The 12,249-nt window shown below is 40.1% G+C and overlaps 1 protein-coding gene and 1 pseudogene across 1 annotated transcript in view; one reads left to right on the top strand and one right to left on the bottom strand.

Moving 5' to 3' along the window:
* Positions 1-12,249, bottom strand: part of ADRA1B (adrenoceptor alpha 1B) — a 514,351-nt gene that overhangs the window by 269,849 nt on the left and 232,253 nt on the right. The gene's annotated exons all lie outside the window — the stretch shown is intronic.
* Positions 137-997, top strand: LOC119236874 (heterogeneous nuclear ribonucleoprotein A1-like; annotated as a pseudogene).

The raw sequence follows: 12,249 nt of genomic DNA, 5'->3' as shown, positions 1-12,249 counted from the left end.
CCTACTCTGGCTCCAGTCTAAAGTGCTCCATTAGAATCTAAAGGGTGGGGTCTGGGAATCTGTAGTTTTATAAAAACTCCTGAAGCTTTTTTTCCCCATAGACATAACCAAGTAAGTCTCCCCCTCCACTGCTATCATGTCTAAGTACGAGTCTTCCAAGGAGTAAGAACAGTTGCAGAGGTTCTTAATCAGATGTTTAAGCTCTGAAACAACTGATAAGATCTGAGACGCCATCTTGAATAACAGGCAATGCACATGGACTGTGAAATCCAAACGCCAAATACTCCAGAGGTTTTGGGCTTGTCACAGGTGCCAATGTGGAGGAGGTGGATGCAGTTATGAATTCAAGGCCACACAAGGTGGATGGAAGAGTTGTAGACCCAAAGATGGCTGTATAGAGAGAATATCCTCAAAGACCTGGGGTCCATTAAAGTGAGAAAAAGATTTTTTGTTGATGGCATTAGGAAGATACTGAAGAATATCTTGCAATGGCAAGAAGAGAGGCTTTGCTTTTGTGACCGCTGATGACATGATTCTATAGACAAAATTGCCATACAGAAATTCCATACTGTGAATGGCCACAACTATGAAGGAAAGAAAGCCCTAGCTAAGGAAGATATCATCAGTGCTGCATCCAGTCAAAGAGGTTCAAGTGGTTCTGGTATCTTTGATGGAGGTCACAGAGGTAGTGGGAGTGACAACTTTGGTCATGGAGGAAACTGCAGTGGTCAACGTGGCTTTGGTGGCAAGCAAAGTGTTGATGGTAGTGGTGGACATGGCAGCAGTGGGATGGTCATAATGAATTTGGTAATGATGGAAGCTACGATGATTTAGGCAACTATAACAATCAATCTTCAAATTTTGGACCTTGGAAAGAGAAAATTTTCCTGGGGGCTCTGGTGGTAGAGGATAATACTTTTTTAAACCATTAAACTAAGGTGGCTATAGTGGTTCTAGCATTAGCAGTAACCACGGCAATGTAGAAGGTTTTAATTAAGTGCCAGGAAACACAGCTTAACAGGAGAGGAGAGCCAGAGAACTCACAGGGAAGCCATAGGTTACAACAGATTTGTGGACTCAGCCAAGCATAGTGGTGCCAGGACCTCACTGCTACAAAGCAGACAATGCTCATGTGTATGGTCAAAAAACTTGATAACTGTATTTGTGACTAATTGTGTAACAGGTTATTTTAGTTCTGTGGAAAGTATAAAGCATTCCAACAAAAGCTTTTAATTGAGTTTTTTTTTTTGCACCCATGATGTTGATTGTAACAGTCTGATCAGCAAGCTGAGTAAGTATGTCTTTTTATTTTTTAATGTACCGTGGAAGGTTAGTCTACTCTGAAACTATCTTAGTAATCTATCTCAACACTCCCTGGTGGCACAAGGGGTTAAGCACCGCACTATGGGGCAACAGCAGCCTCTGCAGCGTGAGTTCGATCCCCGGTCGGCCAGGGAGATGCCCACATGGCGCAGCAGACCTCTTCTGGCTCACCTGCTGCTCCCCTCAGCAGTGTATTTCAGTCAGTCTGCCTGTTCTGCACCCAACTCTGTCTCTGGTAAATCCTCACACACACACCCCCCATACCTCTGGTCTGTGCCCCAACTCTTGTATGCTAAATAAATCTTTTTTTAAAAAAAGTAAACTATCTCAACAGTGTGAAGTTACAATTCCTTCAGGGTGATACCAAGTTCGATTTGAAATGTTTTTAGAACATGTTTTTAGAGAAGTTATTATTTTCAGAAGTATTGTAATTAAACTGACAGTTACTGTGTTGTGATTTGGAGTTCACCATTAAAAGGGTCACCCAAGCAGAGTCATGGAGTTTATTGGCTATTAATGACTATTGTCACAGCCTCTGCAATATATCTAAATTGAATTATGGCACTAGAGAAAATTACAGATGGGAATGAAGTTTGTGTATCTACCATTATTATGTATAATCAGAAAATGACTTAATATCCTCTTGAAAAGTAAAATAATTTTTGTGATTCTGATGATGAAATATTTGTGAAACAATGCAATAAACCTAGCAAAATACATTCAAAATCAACTCTGAATTATTCCCAAGACTCATAAGCCAAGGAATGGATTATTTAATTTAGATCTGCACTCACTTCTACTCTCACTCTCAATTCTATATCCTCCCCCCTTATTTATTTTATTCATTTTTTGTCATTAGCATCATCTTTTAAGGAAGGAGAGAGGCAATATATATTGAATTTATCTTTTAATTCCAGAGTGCCTCTGATGGTTTTTGTACAAGATGAACCTCTTCCTCTTCCCCATCTCAAATTATGGCCAGTGGTCAGATCTTAGAGGGTAAGGTTAGGGTTTGAAGAATGATTAAAAAAAAAATCCTCATTTTCCCAAACTGCGGAAGCTGCTTCAAACACACACCTGGCATGATTGCTCATTCTGTCAGGTTTCTGCATGGAAAAGACCAACCTTTTCTCAGAATAGAAGCTAGAGATACAAAGGAATCAGCAATAGCCTCACGTATTTGTGCACAATAGTAGCTGCTGGTATTTTTATTACCAATCAGAAGAAGCTTGTCACAGTCAGCCATCTGCTTGAGTCACTGCCGGCTGCCAGGGCCATGGCTTTTGAGAAGAAACACCAAAATCAAAGGCCAGCTTATGGAAGAGTCACAGAGCAGGGAGCAGGGAGTGTCCTGCAAATGATACCCTCGGGATCCTGAAGGGCCCAGTCATGTTCCAAGGCAGGAAAACTCACCCCCATGCTTGGATCCTTAAAAAGAACAGCAGCTATGACATCAGGTGGAAGCTATTACATTTCTTCTCGTGGAGATGTTCAGTATTTCAAAGTGGTCTCTGCAGTCCACTAAAATGACGAATCCCCCTCCTCCCCACTGCCTTTCATATACTAATACAGGCTTCTAAAAGGAGAAATATGAGTGACCTAGCATGGGATTTCTCTCCAGAGTCAAAGAAATTCAGCTTTTACTATTGCCCTTATATCTAAGGAATCATTTTTTTTTCTGCCTATTCTTTCTTTTTCATCAATGTATAAAATCCTTCTATGCAGAGAGAACATTTTCTGAATCTGAGAAGACTGACTCTCAATTCAGTAACCTGACCACTAGTCTCATTAACCAAGTTAGTGCTTTAAACTTGATGCCACAGCCATTTCTGACACCAGAGTTTTGGGGAGTAGAAAGCAAAGACTTGTCACATCATGGATGGGACTTTCCATCAATAAAGATCTACAACCTAAAATAATGGCTGTAATAAAACAGCATTATTTATTTTTTTTTAATTCAAACAGCACCAAAAGGAAAGGTGTTTGGAATTGGGAATCACCAAAGAAAATAGATTAGGGAAAAATTACTTTGAGATTTGGAAACAGTAATGAGTAGACCCAGGAAAGAAAAACAAAACAAAACAAACAGGGCGGAATTTGGTAGGTAAAGAAAAAGAACAAATGCTTGATTGTTGACAAGAGTATCATCAAGCTCTTGCAAATCAGTCTGCAGTAGAGAAGGGATGAGTAGACCCAGGAAAGAAAAACAAAACAAAACAAACAGGGCGGAATTTGGTAGGTAAAGAAAAAGAACAAATGCTTGATTGTTGACAAGAGTATCATCAAGCTCTTGCAAATCAGTCTGCAGTAGAGAAGGGATGACCTCAGAGGGTCCTCAGCCCATCATGTAAATGTTACTTGGCATTCATGCTGGGTAAATCAAGGACAAAATAGGTGGGGAAATATAACAGTTATTTCTTTAGAAAACTATCCCAGATTTGTGGGAGGAGGTCAAGGAACAAGCAGAGGGTAGGCCCACTTCAGGGAAATGGTCAGCCCTGCACTGGAAAACACACCATTGACAGATTGTTTTCTCACGCCAAACTTGGGGCCAGCCTCAGAAGTGAGACTTGCGGCTGGGTTTACACTAGCAAATGTAGGTGCGGCTCCCTGTGTTTCTCCAGCCATAACAGCTAGAAGCGACCAGGAGTACACGCTGGCGGGGTCATATCTCTGCCACCTTTGTACAGCTAGAAAAGTCTTCTATTTGTCTGTTTTCTCTTAAAGTTTTTTTCCCAAGTCTCTTCCAAGCTAACAGGCAGATTTAATCACGTATTATAATTTTTTGTGGTAATCATCAAGAAGCAGAAAATGAGAAGTGCAAAAATATCAATTGTGTAATTTTAACTGTTTTCAGAGGAAGATAAAATAAATGTCAGGTCCAATAAGGTCATGTGGCCCTTCAGGAAATAATTGTCTCCACTAGCCTCTTTTGATGTATTGAAACTGAAGAGGATTGCTAATGCCTTTCATTTACACAGGGGAACTCTGCAACACTATATAGCTCTGCACCACTATATATATATAATATATATATTATATATAATATATAATATATATATATTATATATTATATAATATAATATATAGTTTAGAATCTAAAGCAATCCCCACCCCCAAAGCATTTAGTCACTCTTTTTGGATAATAATCTAAAAATAAGCTACCCTTTGTAAGCTATTGAAAATGGGACCACAGAGGTATCTCCTGAGGTCCATTTTACAGATTCTCTGACACTATTTTTTTTTTTCTCCTCCTAACTCTCACATACAGGGTAAGGGACAACTTTCCTGACTTGCATCTTCACCAAGATTCTTTGATTTGGTATAAACAAAAACCCACTCAGAACAAAATAAAATGGAAAGAGTTCATTATAGGAGTGCAGGAATGTGGAACCCGCAAGTCAAATGCCATTGGCAACCACTGTCTCTGGCATGTCACAGTCTCCACCTGTTAGCAATGTACTCATCCTTCTCCTCTGATGAGACTTTTCCATATGCCAGATCCAAAGACAGCTATAAAATAGCCCTCAAGTTCAAGCAAAGACAGAATAGTGGCACTTGGTATCAATTCTAAATTCCCTGAAGAGGAAATATGATGGGCTGAGGTGGGGATTGGTGTCCAGTTCTGGTTCAATGGCTAGAACAAAGATACAGTGTATGCGGTGCAAATATATGGCCAGGACCTCTTTCATGAACAGTACTCAATAATGGGGGAACACAGGCTAGGTGGACATCCCAAATGCACTTACTACAAACCATCACTAATTCCTTCATTGGAAAATTGTGAGAACCCCAGATTTCAGGAAGCTGACAGTTGGGTGAGGGAGCAACACAGACAGGTAAATACAAGATAGGTAGGCTGGTAAGTGTATGATTGAAGTCATCACAGAGCAGGGTCTCTCAATCCTGCAACTCTTGACACCTAGGGCTGGCAAATTCTTGACGAAGGGACAGCTGTATAGTTTTCCTGTGAACTGTATAATGTTCAAAGTGTCCTTGACCTCTAATCATTAAATGCCAATCACACCAGTGGTGACAACCAAAAATGTTTCTATTCATTACTGAATGTCCCCTGGGGAGGGGCAAAATTGCCTGCTGTTGGGAATTACTGCAGAGAGCAGTACAAAATCACAAAGGGGACATCCAGGTCTGACGTGTAGATTCAAAAGAGCTACCTGGAAAAGCTATTGCAGCACGGGATGCTTACGTTTTGAAAGGGAAATACGAATTAACTAGAAGGGCTGCAGGGTTGGAGAACAGCAGAGGGAACAACAAATTCCACACGGTTCCTTGTGTTCCCCCCACTAAACCAGTGTTTTCAGAAGTCTGTTTCTGAGGACACTAGTTTTACCAAATCCTGCTAAATATTTGGTGAAGAGTTTGGTGGTCAATGATTTAGCTCCTTCTTTGGGAGGTTCTGATACATTCTGTTTAACAATATATTCTAGTTCAGGAAAGGCCCTGAGAAGTCATGGGACAAGGCAATCTGTTCAGCTCTGTGGCTCTCTTTCATAAACACTGAAGGCTTTGGAAATAGACTCCCTTGATCTGAATCTTGATTTGATCACTGACCAAGTGGTATGTGATTTAAAAAAGTGATTTAACTTGTCAAAAACTTGGATTACTTACCTGTAAAAGCAAGATGGATCTGACAGAGCCACAGCACAGGGTTGCTGTGAGGATTAAATGAGATAGTATATCAAAGGTATGTTGCACACTACTTTTGCTGGTAGCCAGTGCTATTTTTTAAATAAAAATTTCCTCCAAATGATTTTTGACCACAGAATTCAGTTTTCATTCTGAGAAACATATCTCAGAAAGCTCTTCAGAGCACTCTGAGCCACTCACCTGCCAGGGTTTAACTTGACTTCTCTCTAGTACACAGAGCCTCCCTGAGTCCCTGGGAGGTTGTAAGGATGAGACAGGAGGTGAAAGGAAGGGGGCTTGGGCAAAGAACATTGCATGGCATTTGTAGCAGATGCTATGGGGAGCCCACCCAACAGCCATTTCCTCCCTGCTAAAAATTCTTGATTTTGTTCACGGAAGCACTTTTTCCAGGCTCAAGAAATAGATTATGGATATTTTAAGCCAATCTTGGCACTTTCACTTTCACTAATCAGTCTTCTCCCAGCTTCACTTGCATTTAAGGGTAGCCATGAGTCTCAGCTCTGCTCAATATGTATGTGAGAAAGTCTGCTGAGGGACTTCTAGGAAAGAGTTTGTTTTTTTTTATATCAAAGATAAAAGTAAATGAAGAGTTTTTTGGTGTAATCCCTTCTTTCCTGCTTTAAGCACAGATGTGGTGTCTACGGCATAGCTTCCGGTGTGTGAGAACGAGGCAGCAAGCCGGAAGACACGATGCTGATTGTTAAAGTTGATGAAATAAACATAAGGAGACTACATCTTTAATGGCATTGTTGACCTGATGAAATAGCTCAGCTTTCTTGTTAGGTGAGGTAGTAAATGGCCTGTATTGTCTCAGTCACTGTTGACTTGGTATTCTGTTAAATATGGGCAAAAGCTTCCTACTTAATACAGCAGTAACTGCATCAAGAGTACAAATTATTTTTACTTTGCTCTAGAAATTCTTAGCAAGCCAAAGTCGTGACAGAATACTAATTGGAGTGCCTGAATTCTGGACCAAGTTTTGGGGAGAGCCTAGGAATATTTGACATGCATAGATATAAGGAAAGACATATTGTATTTTCCAAGAAAGTCTCAAAAATCAAGTAAAATGAATTTTCTTTATGACTTTGAGGCCAGGGGCTACCATGCAAAGTAATGTGTGCATTGTAATGGCCCTTTTCAAGAATTTTTCAGTGGGATTTTCACTTCAACCAGTTCCTTTCCACACAGCTGACTGACTTCTCAAACTGCATGAACACTTGCAGGGAGAACTTCTCCCCCAGGAGAAGTTGTTGATATGTTGATTGATTTAGTTTACTAAATATGTTTAGTTTACTTCATATGTTGATTGATTTAGTTTACTAGTGTTTTGTTGAGGATTTTTATACCTCATATTCATAAGGTGTATTGGTCTCTTGTTTCCTTGTGCTGTTATTGCATGCTTTCAGTATCAGGAATTTACTAGCCTCCTAAAATAAGTTGGAAAGTTGGGCCTCCCCTGTTGGTACAGCAGTTGAGCGCTGGGCTGTGAGGCTGCCTGAGGCCTCTGCAGTGCCGGTTCATTCCCCGGCTGCTGGCAAGGGTCCCACAAAAAAAAAAAAAAAAAAGAAAGAAAGAAAGTTGGAAAGTTATTCCTTTTCTTCCTTTTTTTTTGTGTGGAAGAGTTGGTACTAACTCTTCTTTAAATGTTTGGTAAAATTCAGCAGCAGAGTAAGTGCACATAAGCTCATCTTTGTCAGTTTTTTTTTCTTCTAATTTTAAATTATTAATTCAGTGTTTTCAACTTGTTGTAGGTCTATTCAAATTATTTCTTCTTGAGTCAGTTTCAGTCATCTGCATATTTCTGTCTACAAGTTGTAAGTTATCTAATCTGTTGACAAGCAATTATTCATAGTATTCCTTTATAATTCCTCTTATTTTTGTAAGGTTGGTAGTGATATCCTCTCTTTCATTTCTGATTTTAGTAATCTGAATATTATTGAAAATTAAAGCTTTGTCAATTTTGTCAATGTTTACAAAGAAGAAGCTTTTGGTTACATTGACTTTCCTCTATTGTTTTTCTGTTGTGCTCTAGTCTTTAATATTCACTGCTGTTTCTTTAGGTTTAATTTTGTTCTTATTTTTAGTGTCTGAAGGTGGGAGATTAGGTTATTGATTTAAGAATTGTCTTCTTGGGCCTCCCCAGTGGCGCAGTGGCTGAGCGCTGGGCTGCGAAGCTGCCCGCAGCCTCTGCAGCGCTGGTTCGATACCCGGCTGCCGGCGAGGGTCCCACATGGTGCGACAGACCTCTCTTGCTGGGCCCGCTGCTCCTCTCAGCAGTGTACTTTGGTCCTTCTGCCTATTCTGCTCCCCGCTCTGACTCTGGTGAATTCTCTCACCCTCCTGCGCTTCTGACTGTACCCAGTGCTTATATAAATAAGTAAATAAATTAAAAAAAAAAAAAAGAATTGTCTTCTTTCTTAGTATAGGCATTTATAGTTATAAAATTCCCTCTAAGCTTTGCTTTAGCTGCTCTTATAAGTTTTGATGAGTTGTATCTTTATTTTTACTCATCTCAAAGTAATTTCTAATATTTTCCTTCTGAACTGCTGTATATTCTGGAGTGTGTTGTTTAATTTCCACATAGTTGTGTACCCCCCAATTTTTTTCTGTCACTTTTTTCTAATTTTTTATGGCATATGATCTATCTGGGAAAATTTTCCCTGTACATTTCAGAAAAATGTGCATTCTGTGTTGAATGGAATATTCTCTAAATGTAGTCTAGTTGGTTCATAGTGTAGTACAATTTCTATTTCCTTGTCAATCTTTTACCTAATTCTATCCATTATAAAATATGGGGTAATTATATTTCTCCCTTTTTTTTAAGATTTATTTATTTATTTATACAAGCACTGGGTACAGTCAGAAGCGCGGGAGGGTGAGAGAATTCACCAGAGCCAGAGCAGGGAACAGAACAGACAGGCAACGAAATACACTGCTGAGGGGAGCAGTGGGTGGAGCAGTGGGTGACAGGTGAGGTCTGCCTGCCATGTGGGACCCTCACCGGCAGCCGGGTATCGAACCGGCGCTGCAGAGGCTGCGGGCAGCTTCGCAGTCCAGCACTCAACCCCTGCGCCACCAGGGGAGGCCCTATTTCTCCCTCTGTTTTCATCAGTTTTTGCTGCATGTATTTGGTGCCTGTTATAGACAATGTTTACGACTATTATATTTCCCTGCTAGATTCTCTTTTATTGTTATAAATTATCCCTCCTTATCTCTAGTAAATTTTGTTGTCTCAAAGTCTATTTTGTCTGATATTGATATAGACACTCAAACTTTCTTTTGTTTGCTATTTCTTTGATATATCTTTTTCCATCCTTTTATTTTCAGTGTATTTGCTTTTGAATCTTTAGTATGCCTCATACAAATAGCATACAATTTGATCTTGTTTCTTTTTCACCCAGTTAACAATGTCTTCCTTTTAGTTGGCTTGTGCAATCCATTCACACTTAGTGATTACTGATAACTGGATATGTATATGCCATGTTACTCTTTATTTTTTTATATGTCTCATGTCTTTTTGTTCTTCTATTCTTTTGTGTGTGTGTGTATACTGTTCTTTATTCTTCCTTCACATCTTTCTTTTACATTAAATAAATTCAAATAAAGCACTCAAATTTCTTTCATGGTTTTTTCCCTATTTTTTAAGAATTTTTTAGTGGTTACATGAGGAAGTACCATATATATTAACTTATGAAAATCAGTTTTAGATATACCAGCTGAATGCTGGTGATACATAAAAATGTTTCTCCTCTATAGTTCTATTCCCCTTTTCCTCTTTTTGTGGTATTATTTATACATATACATTGCATGTATTTACTTTTAGTGAAGTCCATTCACTTTTAGTGAAGTCCATTTCCTTGCACCTCTACTTTCTCATAGTGTAAAAGCTCTGATGTTGCAATTTAGGAGGCACAGTTTTGTGTGTATCCACAGTCACCCTGGATGACAGTTTGTCACAGTGCTCTTTATCTGGTTCACTGGCCATATCCAACTGTTAGGCTTTACTAATTGTTAGCTAATTGCTCTGTTGTTTTCAATAATGCCCTGAGGCATAAAATGCCCTAAAGACTAATCCAAACAAATTTGGGCTACCTTGAAGGCACATTCCCTGAGCTCAGTATTTGATATCTGTTCTGACACCAGGAAAGCTCCCTTCCAACTGTCTCCTTTCCTAGTTCTCACCCATAAAGTAGCCACTGTACAGTTTAACTTACATCTTTGAATCTAGCAATCTCCTCCCTTATTCCACAACTACCTCCACTGTTTTTGAGACCATCCTTAGGCTTGAACTTCTCTACACTTTGTTGCAAACAAAGCTGATTCCTCTGGGAAGATATTGGATGCTGTTTTATGGTGTGTTTCTCCCCCCAGGCAGAATCTTGGAAGCAGGGATCTACAGCTGGTAATGGAGACAATGGCATGCCTCTTTCTGAGTAGCACCCCATTTTAGGGACTGACATGAAACTCCCAATTTATGAGCCCCAGGATGGCCAAGAGGGACCTAGTATTCTCAGCATACCATGCCCAAGTTACTGCTTCATTCCAAGAGGGATGGGCAGAAAGGAGTCTCCATCTCTAGACCACTCTGATGGGATTTTGCTTCAGCAATAGTTGACTGCAGAAAAGATAAGAAATGTTGATGTTGGGGCCTCCATGGTAGCCTAGGGGTTAAGTCTCAGTGTTATCACTACTACAGCCTGAGTTCAATCCCTGACAGGGAGCTAACCCACATACAGCAGAGTAGACCTCTCCTGTTTTGCCAGTTGCTACCCTTAGCAGTGTTTTTCAGTAAATCCACCTGTTCTGTTCCCTACTCTGTCTCTAGTGAATTCCTTCAGCCCCCACATCTCTGGCCTACATCCCAGTTCTTCTATGTAAAAGAGAGAGAGGGAGAGAGAAAGAGAGAGAGAGAGAGAGAGAGAGAGAGAGAGAGAGAGAGAGAGAATAAAAAAGCCACATTCTTGCGGAGGGAGGGAGGGAGGGAGGGAGAGAGGGAGGGAGGGAGGAGGGAGGGAGGGAGGGAGGGGAGGGGAGGGAGGGAGGGAGGGAGGGAGGGAGGAAGGAAGGAAGGAAGGAAGGGAGGAAGGAAGGAAGGAAGGAAGGAAGGAAGGAAGGAAGGAGGAAGGAAGGAAGGAAGGAGGAAATCAAGAAATTTTGACATACTTGTTCCCCTGGAAAGAAAATCTTGCAATGGGAAGCTGGGGTACAAGGATTCCTGTGTTCTTGGCTGCACCTGTCTGTAGTAAAGTCACACTGAATTTGACATGGAGATAGAGGGAGCTTGCATTTTTTTTAATATAATTACATAGATTTTAGTGACTAGATGATTCTTCATTTGCTATATAACCTAGAACCATTTCCAGTGTTTTTAAATGGTTGTTTTAAGTAATTTTCACTGAATAGTGGGTTCACAAAGCTCCTTACACTGCCATTCTGAAAATCAATCTCCTTGTCTGCATTTCAGACCTTTGTATTTGATGGGTTTATATCTGTGCCACAGGTATATCTAATCATTAGAGAAGGCTTAGGCTGGTTTTCAAAGAAAACTAATTCTATTGTGTTCTAAAATTGGTGTTTATTAATTGGAACTAGGAGTCTGAATATTTCTTGCATGGGTATTAAGATATCTAGTTTATTCATTCATCCAATTAATAACAGTTAGTAATCCCTAGCACTGTTATAAATGCTGATGACACTCAATTAAAAAAAGCAAAAGCACATCCAAGCTCTTTTCACTCCTGGAGTTTGAAATCTAGTGAGTGAAGTCAGGTAATAAACAAGTAGAGATTCATAAACAAGGTAAGTAGAGATTACGGTAAGTGTTATGAAGGAAGAAGGATCGGCTGATGAGAGGCTCTCTAAGGAGGTGAACAGGAGCTGAAATTGGAAAGATGAGAAGCACCCAGTGATGCAAAAGTCAAGAAAGAGCATTACAAGGAGAGAAACCAGTGGAATACAAAGCACCTGGGTCAGAAACAATGTGACATGTTCCAGGAGCAAAACAAAGCTAGTGTCTAGCTGGTGGAGTAAAGAGGAGGGTGGGATGAAAAGAAACTGGGAAAGCAAGCAGGAGCCAGCTCAGGTAGCAATTTGTCAATCTGGTGTGGATTTGGATTTTATTCTAAATGTAGTGGGAGACCACTGGGAGGCTTTAGACAGAATAGTGGGCAGAGGGACATGTGGAGGACGATGGAAAGTGGCCTTCAAAAGTTTAAAATAAAAATTTCCAACATTGATCTCTGCTCTCAATCAAGAGTC

Source organism: Talpa occidentalis, unplaced genomic scaffold (assembly GCF_014898055.3).
Source record: "Talpa occidentalis isolate TD23 unplaced genomic scaffold, MPIMG_talOcc4v2.1 talOcc4.9, whole genome shotgun sequence".
In the NCBI taxonomy this organism is placed as follows: Eukaryota; Metazoa; Chordata; class Mammalia; order Eulipotyphla; family Talpidae; genus Talpa; species Talpa occidentalis.
Note: the sequence above shows the minus strand (reverse complement) of the source record. Positions and strands in the feature narration are given on the sequence as shown.